Source organism: Penaeus chinensis, chromosome 27 (assembly GCF_019202785.1).
Source record: "Penaeus chinensis breed Huanghai No. 1 chromosome 27, ASM1920278v2, whole genome shotgun sequence".
Taxonomy (NCBI): Eukaryota; Metazoa; Arthropoda; class Malacostraca; order Decapoda; family Penaeidae; genus Penaeus; species Penaeus chinensis.
The window spans coordinates 13,755,084-13,763,193 of record NC_061845.1 but is presented as its reverse complement, the minus strand read 5'-3'; positions in this window follow the sequence as shown (position 1 = coordinate 13,763,193).

Here is an 8,110-nt window from a genome sequence, read left to right as displayed (position 1 = left end):
TATATATACACACACACACACACACACACACACACACACACACACACACACACACACACACATATATATATATATATATATATATATATATATATATATATATATGTACACACACACACACACACATACACAAGCACACACACACACACACACACACACACACACACATACACACACACACACACACACACACATATATAAACATACATATATATATATATATATATATATATATATATATATATATATATATATGGGCACACACACACACATATATTTAAAAGTATAAACGCACACACGTATTTGATGATGTATACAAAGGGAATATGTACAGAATATACGGAAAGAGTAGATGCGCAGGACACGTGCCGTGAGGGAAGCTTCCTGCCGATCCGCGAGAGGTCCGATGAGTCTGCATATTGACTATATTTTACGATGACTGTTAGATGAATTGCACCAGCAGAGGCGTAATCCTGCAATGACATTTTAAATTGATAACAATTCGTTTTTGTTAAATGTTTTCCCATCACCATGATTATCATTTTTTGCTTTAATCTCACGAGGGCCCTAAAGTATCTACAAATAAAGATTTCATCTTCACCTCTGCAGCGGAGATGAAGAAAGAGACAAAGAAAGAGAAAGGGAAGGAATGTCTCAGGCATCGTGACGGAACAAACAGCGATGTAAAATTGTTTACTGACAATGTGACAGAGCAAATACGTGAGAGGTCTTGCTGTAATAACTAACACGGACTCAATTTTGATCTCGATTTTTTTTTTGTTGTTGTGGTTGGATCTAGCTATTGTATGTGAACGTAATAGAACATAGATAAATACCTTACGTTATTTCCTAGAGCCAAGGGATTTCCTTATGAATGAAGGGTCCTGAAATCGCCCACCTGATTTCCATAGAGGGACTTTTTGGTCTTAACATTAGTGTGGATGTACAATCTGAAACCTGGCAATTATCTCACAAGAGCGTGGTTTGGTCAAAATTGCACTTTGCCCAAATGACCCAGAAGTTAAAGAGGGAGCCTACTTTAGACGGCTTAATAGATAAAAGAAAATACTTGTCACTCAAAACATTGCTAATTTTGTCAGCTACACGATGAATTAAAATTGGATTTAAATATATAAAATGTTTAAGCACCGAATGAAATTATGAAATATAATCTGATGAAAATTCTAGGGATGTAACACATAAAAAGCAACAACATACCTGAAGTGGGTTACCTCATAATTCATAGGTCTGTACCAATTAGATACACAATTAGCATTTCATTTTCAATAACAAGATAGGATATCTCAAGCAGACTAAGCTATCTGGAGTCTAACAGAACATGTATGGAACTTACAAAAATCTGAGAGAAATTACAAGCAGAGTTATCTATTTAAGATTATTTTAAATTATCTGTCACGCAACAGCTAAGGTCATTAGCCATGAATACCTTGTGGGAATGATATGTTAAGATATTTAAAACGTTTTAAAAATCTGTTAATTGATAAAGTCTTTTATAAGGAAAAGCAAATAATAAATATAAAAAAAAATCAAAACATAAATGTTATGCTTGAAAAGTATAAAATTACATAAATATCAAGCATAATCACATAATGACATAATCCTCTCCCAATATGTTTTTCAGGGGGAGACAAGTACATACGTCTTTGGTTTTAGAATGCTGCACTATCTATTTAAGATACTGCTAGTAAAACCCTAAATGTGCTTATCTAATGAATCAGTACTTCTTTCCAGACTGAGTTGGCTCGTTGGCAAGTAAATAGCAGAGGACATCTTCACCCTCTCAGTGTCTGGCCTGTGCTAACATCCTAAGCCAGAGGATCGACGTGAAAATTGCAACCCTCAGATGCGTTGGGAAATGTGGGAAAGATTTCTCGAAATCTCGAAGTCTCCGGCTGGGGAGCGGCAGATGCCTGATGTCCTTGCGAAATTTTATGAGAACCCGTGGGAGTTCTAAAGAAGAAAAAAAAAAAAAAAAATACTCCCCACTCCCTCTTTCAATTTCCTCCTTCTACCTTTCGCTTCCCCCCTTTTTTTCATTTCCCCGTCTCTCTTCCTTTGCTTTTCCCGCTCTGCCGCCCCTCTCATTTCTTTTTTGTTTCCCGCCCATTTAAGGCCTACATCCCCACCCCATTCCAACTCCCACACCTTCTTCACGCACTTATCCCCCTCCCTTCCTCTCCCATCCCCCTTTACGTCCCCTCCGTTTCCCCTCTATTTCACCTTCCCCATTTCCCCTTTCTCGTTAAGTCCTCTTCCCCTTTCTCCTCCCCTTTCCTTTCCCCTTCCCCTCCAACCTTCCTTCTTACACCCTCCCCCCCACGGACAGTCGGTAAAGGATAAATGTACATAAAATGACGGAATAATTAATTCAGTGCAGTGTACTTGCCACGAAAAAGACATATAATAATAATAACAATGATAAAAAGATAGCTATACTAGTAATAAAAGTTTAATAAGATTCTTATAATATGTGCGCGTGCGTCATTCTTTAACATTCATGTGTCAATTATTCATCAATTTTCCACAAAAGGAATTGATTTCAAGTCCGCAATTATATACTGGAATGTGATTCCAAGCCTAAAATGTAAGTGTAACGTGCGAACGGACGCAAGGACGGGCGAAACACAGGCAGAATAATAATTCAATTCTCAGTTGTTGTTTTTTCTTTCAAATTTTTAGAGCTTATTAACTTCACAGAATTTGCCAATCAGGCGGAAGCCTTAATTTAGGACTCTCTCTCAGTTGTGCTGCACATTTTTTTTCCCTTGAATCCAAATTGAAAATTTCATGTATAAAGTTCACCAGGGTGTCTTTTGCAATTCTCCAGACAAAGACAGATTTCGAAAAAATGTTGCTGCTTCAAAGACTACATTTGCATACTACAGGCGACACTCATCCTGGATTACCGCAGTTGCTTTTCGGAATGTTTCTACACAACCCTTTTCAGATGTACGACATTTTTCATACTCACTGTTGTTTCACGTGTCCACATATGACACATGAAACAGCGATATCACCTAGATTTGTTACTGGCTCTTTGACAAGAGTAACTTTTGCTGACTTGGATCGGCAGCAGTAGACAGACATTTCGGGACCCTTAAACAAAATTAAAGCATTCCCTTCTTATTGATTTTATGCGTATACGTAATTCATAATAGTTATTTATTCATGGATAGTATATTTCAGATTTTTTTTCCGATTTTGGAGGCATGAGAGGTGATGAAACAGAGGCCCCGCCCCGCCTAGTTACGCCACTAATCAGCACTGTCATGGTCTGCTGTTGTCACACACGTCAAATTAATAATTTTCAAGCTTTTGTTTATGCATGCAGTTTTGTACTAGTCATTGCTAACATTGCAAAGAAAATTATAGTTATCCATACCCCAGTCTTGCAAAATCAGTGTTCCTTTATGTGTCACTTCTCATGATTCCAAGCCAGATTGTGAAAGAGTGAAAATGTGTTCTGTCGTGTACTTGGAAGACGAGCCATTTCAGCCTGGAAAATAACGATGGCACTGAATAAGCCTATTGTGTTTTTACTCTCAATGTCCCAACTAGATAGTCCCGTACGGATTTTTTCTCAGATTTGTTAAATATTCTTTGGGTATTCAGTTCAACACCGTATTGTTCAATTTTCTGATAGTACTCGTTCTTGCCGTTTAAAATAATTGCCCAGTGTTGGATTTAACTGGTACTGGCCAATAAATGATGAATTATCCACTTTAAGCATCTTGCTGATATTTCGGCAAATTGTGTATAATTTCACTTGTCGTTCATAATGTTCAGTTATTCATATAATCAAACCCAGTCTGCATTTATCGTTTAGCTGTTAAAATAGCTATATATCAAGGGGTAACATAATTCCACAGGTATTTTCCTTTAGCAATTAGAGCATCGAACCTGCCTCTTCTTTTGGGAGGGTCGTTTTGCCCTCGTGAATGAAAACACTCCTTGGCTCATAGACAACTTCGTCCGCATGGGAAATGGCGACTATACGCTGACTCACTATACCTAGAGGCAGATACGGTCTTATAGCGAGGCACAATGCTAGCTGCCGACGAGGTTTCATTACCAAGCGAGGCTTTGTACGGGCACGAGTCAGAACATTGAAGTGAAGACTATATGTGGCGCTACTTAAAACTTGGCTTGAAGCGGTTTTACTTCTTGCAAGTTCTCTTAGTAACAACAATTCATCAACGAATAAATCCATGAATATTGGTTCGTTATTGCCATTAAATAGGAACATTTCCTGTTATTTCACACACATTTACGTGGACACAGGTACATAGTACATTTGATCTCATTTTTTTCATTGAAAAAACGTTCCTCTCCCTAAATGTGTAAATCCTTCCCAAATAGTCACTTAGTCCCTCCTAAGAATCACGGCTTTAAGGCCTTCCTCTTTCAATGACCCTTGTTAAAGTGGTGAGTTATTTTTGCCTCTTACGTCGACTGTAACGTATTCGATTCAGTACATTGTGAAATATCAGGGAAATTATCCAACAAGTACACGAAAACAAGGGTTTCAGTAATGGATTATATATTTAAGAAAATTTTATATTTACTGGCTTCTGTAATACATGATAAGATCAGAATGTTACAGTATGTATAATGATTCGACGTACATAAAGTTGACAGAGGAGGAAAATTAAGACAACAATGAAGAGTCGGACTCTCCATTGGATTTTTTTTTAAGACGACCTCGTGGAAAACAAATAAGTACCGAAAGAACTCACGAACATCAGAGGAAAAGCCCACACGTAACAGATCGCCCGGTGACGAGGCGGCGCCCGCGATGGCCCCGAGCGTGAACCCGGGTGGGAGTTTCTGTGAGGGTGCACGTGGCGGTCGCGCGCCGAAGGAGTCGTGCTGCGCGTGGCTGGTGGTTGAATAACTTCCTCTGTCGAATGGCGGCAAGCGGGCTTGATTCGCTTAGAAGTCCTAGCATGTGTGTATGACTGTATGTATAAGTACATGCACACACACACACACACACAAACACACACACACACACACACACACACACACATATATCTATGCATGTATATATATATATATATATATATATATATATATATATATGTATGTATGTATATATATAGATATAGATATCATATATACCTATGACCTATATATATATATATCTATATACATATCCATATACATAAACATATATATATATATATATATATACATATCCATACATGCATATGTATGTGTATATGTGTGTGTGTGTGTGTGTGTGTGTGTGTGTGTGTGTGTGTGTGTGCGCGCGCGCGCACGCGTGTGTATGCATATACTTATACAGGTCACCCTTTACGCAACATATTTATACTGATGTCCATAAAATATGAATAAAATAAAACTATCTTATGGAATGAAAATATCTTTGTCATTTTACGTGATTATTTTCTAACGAATACAGTGTCATCTTTAGTGTCATATAAAGATTATTGGATTTATTGCATCACGTGATGACATAATATAAAATGACGCCTCTGATGCTTTCTTGAAATAAGTATAATATATTATTCGAAAGTCGTTACTGGTTAAGCGTAGTTTCAGCGAATTTCTACGCTGTGTGATTGTAAACTAAGCATTGCAACGGTTGTTTTCTCACTCGCGTCACGTCTGATCATGAATGGAAAAACCCTGAGAGCAAGGTCAGCGGAAACTGTATTTCACTATAGTTTGTTTCTTATTTTACGAGGGAGTTGTTTACGTAAGCGCGTTATATGTGCAGTTTGTGTGATTCGTAAAAGAAATTAGCAAAGAAGAGGACAAGAGTCAACAGAGAGAGGGATGTTATTGCATTCTTATATGGAAAAAGTGCAACAAATCAATGTAAAAAAAAAAAAAAAAAAGGAAAACCAGTCATAAAAGGGAAAATACGTTTGTTTTTTATTCACCAAATTTTCCATGAGACTGTGGCAGTCACTGACAAAATCGTTCGGCAGCCGCAGGTATCCGTGCGTGAAGTTCAGTATTGTTTTGGAGAGGAAATTCTTTGTTGACTGATCGTGTAGGGATCAGTGAAAAATGCGACCAAATGACCCTGCATACTCAAACTGGCAAACCGCCTTTTTAAAAAGAAAAGGAATTTAAGAACCACAGGAACAAAATGTACTCGGACAAACAAAAATATCTATAATTATACCAAACATCTAATGAAATCTTTACCTTTCAGTCTTCGCCTGGCTCTAAAACGGGGCCTTTCCATGTCTTAGTCTGTCAATGGAACGCCAAACACGACTTCGGAGAAGAATTGCTTCCGGAATATTCGAAGAGACGGAAATCACGTCTGCTTCATTCGGATGATAATCCTTGGTAATATAGAGACATACAATATTACACACACACACACACACACACACACACACACACACACACACACACACACACACACACACACACACATGTGTGTGTGTGTATATGAATATATATATATATATATATATATATATATATATATGTACACAGATATATACACACGTACTTACATTATAGACAGGTAGATAAACGTGTCTGTATCTATGCAGACCACAATAATGATGATGATTTCGTTTTTTTTTTTTTTTTTTTTCTTTCTTTTTTGCGGAACTGAGGAAAAGGTGTAAATATAAAGTCACGAAGGAGATTTGCGTGACAAGTGGTGTTGAATAACGAGCTCCGGGAAGATGTTCTGCTCCATTAACCTTTTCTCGGTCACTTCCTCTTACCAGTAAAGTATAACTGTTATTATTGTTGTTGTTGTCATATCTTCATTATCTTTATCATTATTACTGTTATTATTATTATTATTATTATTGTTGTTATTATCATTATCATTGTTGTTATCATTATTGTACTTATCATTGTTATTATTATTATTATTATTATTATTATTATTATTACTATTATTATTATCATTATTATGTTGTTATTATCATTATCATTGTTGTTATCATTATTGTACTTATCATTGTTATTATTATTATTATTATTATTATTATTATTATCATTATTATTATTACTATTATTATTATCATTACTATTATTACTATTATTACTATTATTATCATAATCGTCATTATTATTATAATTTTTATGTATTATTATTATTATTATTATCATTATTATTATTATTATTATAATTATTATTATTGCTATTGTTATTATCATTATTATTATTATTATAATTATTATTATTATAATTATTATTATTATTATTATTATCATTATTATCATTATCATTTTCATTATCATTATTACTATTATTACTATTATTATCATAATCGTCATTATTATTATAATTTTTATGTATTATTATTATTATTATTATTATCATTATTATTATTATTATTATAATAATTATTATTGCTATTGTTATTATCATTATTATTATTATTATAATTTTTATTATTATAATTATTATTATTATTACTGCTATTATTATTATCATTATTATTATTATTATTATTATTATTATTATTATTATTACTATTATTATTATTATTATTATTATTATTATTATTATTATTATCATTATCATCATTATCATTTTCATTATCATTATTACTATTATTACTATTATTATCATAATCGTCATTATTATTATAATTTTTATGTATTATTATTATTATTATTATTATTATTATTATTATTATTATTATAATTATTATTATTGCTATTATTATTATCATTATTATTATTATTATTATAATTATTATTATTATAATTATTATTATTATTACTGCTATTATTATTATTATTATTATTATTATTATTATTATTATTATTATTATTATTATTATTATTATTATTATTATTATTATTATCATTATTATCATTATCATTTTCATTATCATTATTATTATCATCATCATCATCATCCTTATCATCGTCATTATAATGATAATCATTATTATCATCATTATAATTTTCATCATCATCATTACTATCATTACTTTTATCATCATAACTAGTATCCTCATTATTATCGTTATCAATACCATTATATGTTTCAGCAGCGTGTGCTCTATAGTGCCTCGCACTTAAATTGATAATATTAATTATATTTTTTCACAATCATTAAATGTATCATTATGTA